An 8,725-nucleotide genomic window follows, 5' to 3' on the forward strand; every position below is an offset into this window, starting at 1 on the left:
TGAGACACCCCCTTACGGCACTCCCCGGCCAGCTGAGAGCAGCCGCGAGATGTACTTCCAAGTTGAGAGATCAGTCATCTCCCCACCCCATCTGCCCGATGACATGTTCTAGAAGGCCCAGGATGGAGAGGACCTTTTTGTCAGGGTGAGGCTGGAGTGGAGTTATGCCAGGCCCAGATTGGCCCTGCCAGCTCTGAGCCAGCCAAGCCTTGCCCAGGCCAGCTGCCCTGGTGCAGGGGTACAGGCACAGGCTGTCACAGTCGGGCACAGGCTGTCACCATCAAGGGGTTGGTTCTGTGAGGAACATGGCGGAATAGGCCATTGAGAGGTTCAGAGACACTAGAAGTTTCCCGTCTAGGAAAGGGTGGGGTAAGGACAGCTTGGGGACAGCAGACTATAAACTAGACTCCAGCGCATGACAGAGTTTCTTGGCTAAGTCAGAAAAAAAAAAAAAAAAAAAAGTACATAGCCCAGCGCTGCCTCCTGGGATGCCCAGCTCTGGCCCCAACTCTTCCCTTTTCCAGTCAAGGAGATCAGAGAATTAAAGGGTGGGCCGGGCGGTGGTGGTGCACGCCTTTAATCCCAGCACTCGGGAGGCAGAGCCAGGCGGATCTTGGTGAGTTCGAGGCCAGCCTGGGCTACAGAGTGAGTTCCAGGATGAGCACCAAAACTACACAGAGAAACCCTGTCTCAAAAATAAGGGTGGGGAGGAGGTGTGGTGGTAGTGTATACAGTGTGGTGGGAAGGAAGGGTCTGGAGCACAGTAGAAGACAGAGAGATCTAGGGTCAACCTAGCGTGTCTCCGGAGTTATAGGGCAGGTTATTGAGTTAAGGAACCCTAGCATCCCTACCTAGTATAACCCAAGTTCTTGACTTCAGTACCAATCTCTCACCCCTCAGTTTCTGTTCTGTAAAATGGGGACAAGAAGGGTCACCTCAAGGGGATGATGGTGAAGTCAGAGCCATACCTGGGCCACTGCCAATGCTTGGGAAAGATGGCATCTTATAACCAAGCTCTCCTTGTGCCCCAGGATATCCACATACACTGCACTTGTGTGAGTCGGGCTTGCTGACATGGTCTCGTGCTAATGGCAAAGATGCCTGTCATCTCTCGACAGAACCTTGCCCTCACATTCCTCGGGTGTGATGTAATGAGGCAAACCCTAGCAATCACCCCAGATGACGGCACAAAGATAACCCATTGGCATTCTTGTACCCAACACCACATGTTCAGGGAACATGGTCTGGGTGGGTCCGTGGTGCTGTCAGTGATTTTTTTCTCATGTGCCCAACTCCTGCCAAGGGCAGAGGGAGACTGAGCTCAGCATTCATCATCTCCTTAGGATGGGGATCACTATCTGGCAAGACCACCCAAGTCCAGGAGCGTCTCAGTCACTACAGCCTGCTGGGAAGATGGGGCTCCAAGCAGAGGTGTGGAGGCTGCTGGGCTGCTCAGTGTGCCAGGCCAGGCGCCGCTGGGCAGGGGAAGGGCCTGAAGTAAAGAGGTGCTTGGGGAGGAATGGATGGGATAGGGACCTTCAGCTCCCAGTGAGAAGAGGTAGAAGTCCTCAGCTCTCTTTCCCGAGCAGGCACGGCTCTTTGTGTTTGCAGCCGCTTCGTCCCATGGGGATACTGGGATTCCCAGGCTCAGGGGGTTGGCTGAACCTTCAATACCAAGTGAGGGAGTCTGGCCCTTGGTCTGCAGCCTGGAATCTACAGACTCGTAACTCTGAGTCTACCCTTCAGAGTTAAGAGGCCAGAGGGATGGGGATGGGGGTGGGGTGACTTAGGTCTTCCTGGAAGGAATTGTGGGACGAGGGTCCAGTCATCCCAGACCTTCAGTCATCCCACTCTGCTAGCCCTTCTCTGTGTGTGCTGTGAGAAAGCAAGTAAGGGCCCTGGAAGAAGGATCTCACACTCCACTTTTTTTTTTTTTTTTTATACAGTCCTGGGCATCAAACCCAGATCTTCCCATATGCAAGACAAGCCTCCTTCTGCTGCTCTTTACCCGCAGTCCTTGGAAGGATCCTTTGTGAAACTGGAGGAGCATGAACAATTGTTTCAAGTGGTTTCCAAAGGACCAAATTTGGAAGAAGAGAACCTCATGCGTTAGCGGGCCAATTTTTGCATGCCTACTCCCTTTACTGAGAGGAGACTCCTTATTCCCATCCCATCCCCCAGCTCTCAAGACGGTTTTCTGCAAGCTGGTAGAGAACAAAAACCTGTGCATATGGGGAACCTCAAAGTCCTGGGGATTAACAGATGTTGAGATGGTATAGGCTTCCTCTGGAGGAGACCCTATGGTTTCAAATCAGGATGGGTGCCTGTAAGCAGGGCGGGGGTTGACTTCTGCAGTTCATAAGGGGACCATATGGTTGAGATGGACATTGAGGTATATTCTAGTGTGTCCTAGGATGGATGATGCTCAGGTTTGGGGTGAAGACATGGCATACCTTTGCTTTTGGTTGTGCCTCATTTAGTAGACAAAGAAACATGGACTCAGTTTGTACAAAGACTTGTCAAACCACAAAAAGGAACTTTCTTCCAGGAGAGTGAAATCTGTCCTGTGAATACTCCAAGTTAGCAACAGCTCTGGGGATTTTGGTCTAGATGAGGACCAGCAGTCCCCTGAAGAACCAGAAATGCCAGCATGTAGGCAGATGAAAAGGATGTCATCGTTTGCCATTTGAAAGAGGATGGCCTGAGGCTGGAAGAAATGTACCTGTCACTCAGCCTAACTTCTGCCTCTGGGCATGACTGTCTCAAGCCTTGAACTGACCCCAGCTCTGCAGCCATCCTAAGGGACACGTGACTGGGGGTTACCCTATATCTTTATTTCCTTCTCAGAAGTGTCTATTGTCTGATCGAAGTTCCTCATTCTTCAGTGGCAATGTTCTTTGCTCTGGCTCTTCCCTGTGTGCTAACAAACCACTTCTTCCCTGATGCTCTGGTTCCACTCCTAAGAGTCTCTCTCAAACTACAAATATCTCCCATACGCCTGCTTGCAGATCGGCTTTGAAATACGCTTCCCCACCACCGTTTGGCTGGAAAAGCCCTCTGGCAGAGGGACTTTGCAGTCTTCAGGCCCCCCCAAATGTAAGGCTGATAGCATCAGCACAGAGGCTGGCTCGGGTGCATCCTGCCATGTATACACTTCTTAGGAGAGAGCTGGGGTCGGTCGCAGACAGGACATACAACTGTCCAGCGGGTCACAGGTACTCAGAGTCAATGCACCTGTCCCTCCACTTAAACAGGGCCAGGAAGTGGGGGTGTCCAGCGGAGGGTCACTAGGGATGGAGTGTGTGTGTGTGTGGGGGGGGGTAGACTGAGGGCCTGTGGACCTGAGGAGTCCATGCTCTGAGATAGGAGATACAGGGAATGGCCTGGCCTGCTGGAGACTAAAGAACGAGAGTAATCCCTTCTGTGGTCCCGCCTCCCCAGGCAGCGCGCCTCTCTTCCCAAACCCCTCACTTCATCAGGACAAGGGCAGCGGCTTCTGAAGAAGGCACGTGGACCTTGAGTGTCTTTGATGCCATCAGCTTAGGAGCCTCCTATCTGTCTCATCTCCCGCCTGCCTCTAAATTGGTCAAGATCTCCCACGGGACAGTAGGAAGGACTTTGACCTTGTGGCAGAAGCATTGGGTGGTTCTGCCTGAGCCTGGCTCTCCAGAGTTAGCTGGTGGCACCCCTGGGAGGAGCCGAGTGCTTCTGACTCAGAGGCAGCCCGGAAATATGACACCTGTTTTGACCTGCAGACCGTTTCTCTGCCCCACCCCTGGAGCCTCAGCCACGCTTGCCCCTCCCACAGGTGGTCTACTCTTCACTGTCCTGGTTATTTAGTGATGCTTCTGGTCCCTTTGAACAGGACCTGGGAGAGGTGGTAGATCATCTCAGAGGCTAAAGCGGATGATGGGGGCATCTGAATAGAGGCTTGAGAGAATGCCTGAAATAGCTTACTAGATGAGCTCAGGACCAGGCTATGTGGACAGGACCTTCTTCCGCATCCGTGGCAGAAGGGGATGGTGTTCAAACCCACCCTTGTCCAGGGCTGGGGTCATTTGCATGCACAGTCACTCAGTGCTGGTCACACTAATTACAAATGTACTAACAACTTTGGCAGCTTTACCCTGAAGATGGGAGGAAAGCTCAGCTCCTCTGTCTCCTTGGGGTAGGGATGGGGTGCGTAGAGCTTCAGGGTCCAGGCTGCCTGTGCAGCCCAAGACACTCTTTCACGGGCACAGCCTCATCTTAGCCCCTTGGCGGCCAGTGCTCCAGCCGGTCTAAGAGGTGGTTCCAGACACTCCCCAACTGGTGCGGCGTCTCTCCTGCAGCCCATTACATAAGCCACAGGGCTAGGCAGAGGGGTTGCCCCCTCTCTCTAGAATCCCCTGGAAAGCCAAACTTTGAGCAAATCCTTCCCTCCCACCAGTGAGGCTGAGGGGGAGGGATCTGAGGAGAGGGTTGAGGAGGGAGGAGGAGGAGGAAAGGAACTGCAGGCGAGATTCCAGCCTCACCCTTGGGATACGACTTGCCTCAGTTTCTCTCCCAAGTCCCAGCTCCTGGACAGTCTTTGTCCAGACTTGTGTTGTGCTCTCCTCTCTTCCAATGCCTCCCTGGTCCATTAGAACCAAGACTTTGAAAAGAGGTCATCTGGCAGAAGCAGCCCCCCCTATGACCTCAAATTTGGGATCTCGGGTTCAGGTCCATCTAGGGACTTCCAGGGACAGGGTAGGGCCCGGCTTTACAGAGGTGCTTGGCACTGGCTCTGGTCCAAGGCAGGCCCCAGGAGCCCCTGCCCCCTTGGCAGCCAGTTGCCACTTCCTGCTCAGGTTTCTGGACCCTCCTGGGGGCCAGCTTCCTGGACCGGTGAACCAGGCCTTGCAGAACGCCACCCACCTAGACAGGACGGGGGAGAGCCTGAGCCTGAGGGGTGGCCACTGTGGGGCTGGGGTGAAAGGTCAACCGGGACCCAGTCTGCTGCGTGTCCTTGTCCCCTTCCAAGTTTCAAGGAAGATGTTTATAAGGGCCGAGCTCTGACCCCCTCCTGAACAGCACCCGGGGAAGCCCCTGGACTGGCACAGACAAAAACGATAGGCACCTACCTGGAGTGCGGGAAGGGTGTTGGCTGGGGCAACGCTGCGGCAGCCCGGTGAGCAAACCCTGCCGCCAAGCCTCGCAACTGCTTGGCCCCGCCGCCGGCCTTAGCCACTGGCTGTCCTGGCGCGGCTGCAGCGGCAGCAGCGGCCGCGGGCGAGGATGCGTAAGTGTGTGCGCGCCCGGAGCCACTGCAGCATCTCTGCATCAGGATGCGCTCCTCCCTCTCGCAGGCTCCGCTCACTGGCTGGCTCTGCTCCTCAGCCAACGCTCGGCCGGAGATGGCTCCCTCTGCCCCCTCCCACCCCGACGTCCCCACCCTCCCGGCTCTACCTCATTTGCTGTCATTTAAGGACCAGGGAGCGAGCCGCCCGAGCACTGCCGCCGCCGCCTTACATCAAGCTTGGGCAGCTCCGTGCCCAGCCCAGAACTGACAAGGCTGCAGAGCGGTGCACTGAGGAGGCACAAAGAAAGTGTCTCTTGCTCCCGAAATCCTGGCGACACAGGAGCACCAGGTTTCTTGCCTCGCTCCTTCCCTAATCCCTTGTTAGAGGATGGGATCCAGATAACCTCCAATTTTCTGTGTGTGGCAGCTGTGATGGAGAGGGGTCAGCCTCTGTCACCCCTGTCCCCTCACCCATCACGTTCCTCTTCCTTGTTTTTGCCCAGAAGTAACATGGGATTTTTTTTTTTTAATTTTTGTCAAAATGGTCAAACCACAAAAGAAATTAAAAATCGATAGCGAAAGTCCCCAACCTCCATTCTTAACAATTTGAGTACTCCCTTCTAGGTTTATATTTTCACTTGCATTACATGGGTTATTAGGATTAGTTTATGAAAATGGGATCACAAAATACACCATAATTTGCAAAAATATATTTGACTATATAATTGAGCTTGGACATCTTTGCACACCAGGACACCTAGATCCAGCCTATTTTCAACCGGCAAAAATGTGACTTCATGAAAAGCTCGTGGGCCCGGAGTCTGAGTCCCTGGAGGGTCCACTCCGTGCTTTGCTATTGATGGGTGTGTGTGTGTGTGGGTGGGTGGGTGTTTGACTAAGTGCCTTGCCTCCGTCGAGCCTCACTGTAACCTAAAAGAGTTAAAGATGACCGAGACCTCTGCTGGCTCCGAGATTCCAGGTGCTCACCCTGGGTAGTCGCACGCCTCTCCTGCTCCGCTCCTGTCACGTGGGGACATGCCCGGGAAGACTGAAGCCTGCAGGCAGAGCGACCAGCCATCTGCAGCACCAGTCAGCCCTGACAGGCTGTCACTGTTGTCTCACCCCACTCTGGTCTGCCTGCTGTCCAGGGCCAAACTGGCTAGTGGCCCAGATGCTGCAGCAGCTGGCGAGGGGAGCCAGCCTCTGAGTCTTAAATGCTATACCTGTCCAATGTGAACATGGCTCCGTAGCTTGCTGACTGGCCAGTGGCTGTGGACCTGGAGAGGAGCAGGAATCCAAATGCTTGGCAAAGAGACTTACGCCTCTCTTCTCGCAGTACCCCTGCCAAGGGTGGGCACACCTAGAAAAGTACAACTCCTTTGTTCTGATACAGAGATGACTAAACTCCGCCAAGCTGTTTCTCCTGTAATTTTGAATTAAATTTGTGACAAGACAGTCACATCTGCTTCCTCCAGTGTGTCCTGCTCCTGATTACTGTGGTCCTGTCCGTCTGTCTGTCTGCCTGTCTGGGGCAAGCATGCTGTCCCCAAGGTCCTGAGGTATGTCACACTGCTAATACCCCCCAAGTCAACCTTGTTCTACCCAGGGTCTCTGCAAGGTGTCTCTAGCAGAAGGCAGTAGAAACAGGGTGACGTGTCTGCTGCTGTGGGGCTGATGAGCCACGGGTCCGGAACTGCTTGCAGGATTGTTTTAGACAGAGACAGCTGTCTTTGTGACTCTATTTTGGGACAACTGCTGCCCTTGTGGTGGAGACCAGGTCTCTGAGGGAGGGTCATTAGTGTCAGCAAATTTGCCCTTAAAGACTCTCTCAGATCCCCTGACAGCCAGCCTGCCCATCGCCGGCGGATCCTCACAGGCCGAGTAGAAATACGAATATTTACCAAGCAAGGACCTCAGTTTAGAAAGACGGGTCCCAAGTTTGCTCTCTCACTTGCCTGGAGTGCTCAGCTGAGCCAGATGAGCTGGGGGGTAGGCGCCAGGGATCTTCAGTGTCGGTCTATGGCAAGCTCTTATTTGGGGTGTGCCTGAGGTAGGCATGTGAGGGTCCAGGCAGGGCTGTGTCATGGGTGCCCTGACTTTGGTAGCAGCAGAAGTGGTGTCTGTCTCCAGAAGGCTCGGGGCTGTGCCAAGAGCTTTACCCAGCACACTCACCCAGGGAGCACTGGTGTTACCTTCCTCTTGTTCCTCCTGCTCACGTCACCAAGGATGCTGGCCACATGCCGCTAAAGCCGCAGAGTGGCTGACCCAGAGCTCCTGGCTGAACTCTTTGCTGAGGATGCCGGTTGTCTGCTCTTGATGGTACAGAGGATACAACGTAAAGGACACGGTCGTTTCCTGACTGGGGCGCCTGTCGGAGCCTGGATTCCCCATTGTGCCTGAATGTCAGGGCAACCCCCCCCCCTTTTTTTTTTACATGGAGAACCAAATTCTGTTATGTCCAGAGTGTCTGATCTCCAAGTTGAGTCTCCACAGACTCCCAAATGGGTTGACAAAGGGCCAGCCGAAGATAGCCAAATGACTAATCACATGGGCCACTGTTTTGTCTATAAACATTGGTGCCCCCTGGGGAGGCTCAGGAGGCATTCTGAGGACCATTCAATCCTTCCAAGACCATCTGCTCTTCTCTGCCTTAGCCCCACCAGATCAATAGCACTGGAGTCCAGAGGACCTTCGTCAGTCCACAGGGCCTGGGCTCAGTCCTAGGGGACAAGGGAGGACGAGACCTTGCCACGGCCTCTTGGTATCACCGGCTTTGCGCTCTCTTTCCTCGCCAGCACCGTTTCCGTATCTCCTCTCTCGGCTTCTCTAAGCCAGCAGCAGAGCCGTCTCTGGTTTTGGATATTGCTCCCTTTTCTGGAGCTCCCAGGAGGTCATGCTGCATGGCTGCCTGAACGGCAGGACCCCAAGAGCCAGAGAGTGTGGTCTATCTTCAGAGCACCCCAGTCCTTTTGAAAGCTGTCTGCTGTAATACATGACTCTCCATCCACAGCCATAGCAACACGCAGCAAGACACTGAAGACAGACCGCCCTGGCTCTCCACCCTGCTTCTGAGCATCCATGTGGCCATGGACAAGTGACCCCCACCATCTGAAAATAAGGGTCACCACGTGCACTCGGAGCAGGTGTCAGCATAGAGATGCACAAGAAGGAGCTAGCTTAGGAGGTTTGCACTTGACTTTTCTGGAATGGAGACTGCCCAGCTCTCGCACAAGGGCCTGTGCCCACGGCAAAGAACACTTTTTGCTTTCTCCCTCTCTGCTGCAGTGAATAGGGTGGCTGCGGCTCTGCCACTGAGAGAACAGCCTGCCCTAGCCCGGCACCCCTACCTAGATGACATTAGGCAAGCCACTGAATAAGACTTGATTACTTGATAAACAAATTAAAAACAAAAGCAAGGGTCTCTAAGCAGTCCAGCCTAGCCTTGAACTGGTTACATGGCCTAGA

General features: G+C 54.1%; 1 protein-coding gene across 1 annotated transcript in view; it reads right to left on the reverse strand.

Annotated features, from left to right (window-relative positions):
• Positions 1-5,351, reverse strand: part of Cntn2 (contactin 2) — a 28,949-nt gene extending 23,598 nt beyond the window's left edge. The window contains exon 1 of the mRNA XM_006988802.4: positions 5,103-5,351. The gene's annotated coding sequence lies outside the window, so the exon portion shown is untranslated. The remainder of the gene's footprint in view (positions 1-5,102) is intronic.
• Between the last annotated feature and the right edge of the window lie 3,374 nt (positions 5,352-8,725).

Source organism: Peromyscus maniculatus, chromosome 11 (genome assembly GCF_049852395.1).
Source record: "Peromyscus maniculatus bairdii isolate BWxNUB_F1_BW_parent chromosome 11, HU_Pman_BW_mat_3.1, whole genome shotgun sequence".
Classification (NCBI taxonomy): domain Eukaryota; kingdom Metazoa; phylum Chordata; class Mammalia; order Rodentia; family Cricetidae; genus Peromyscus; species Peromyscus maniculatus.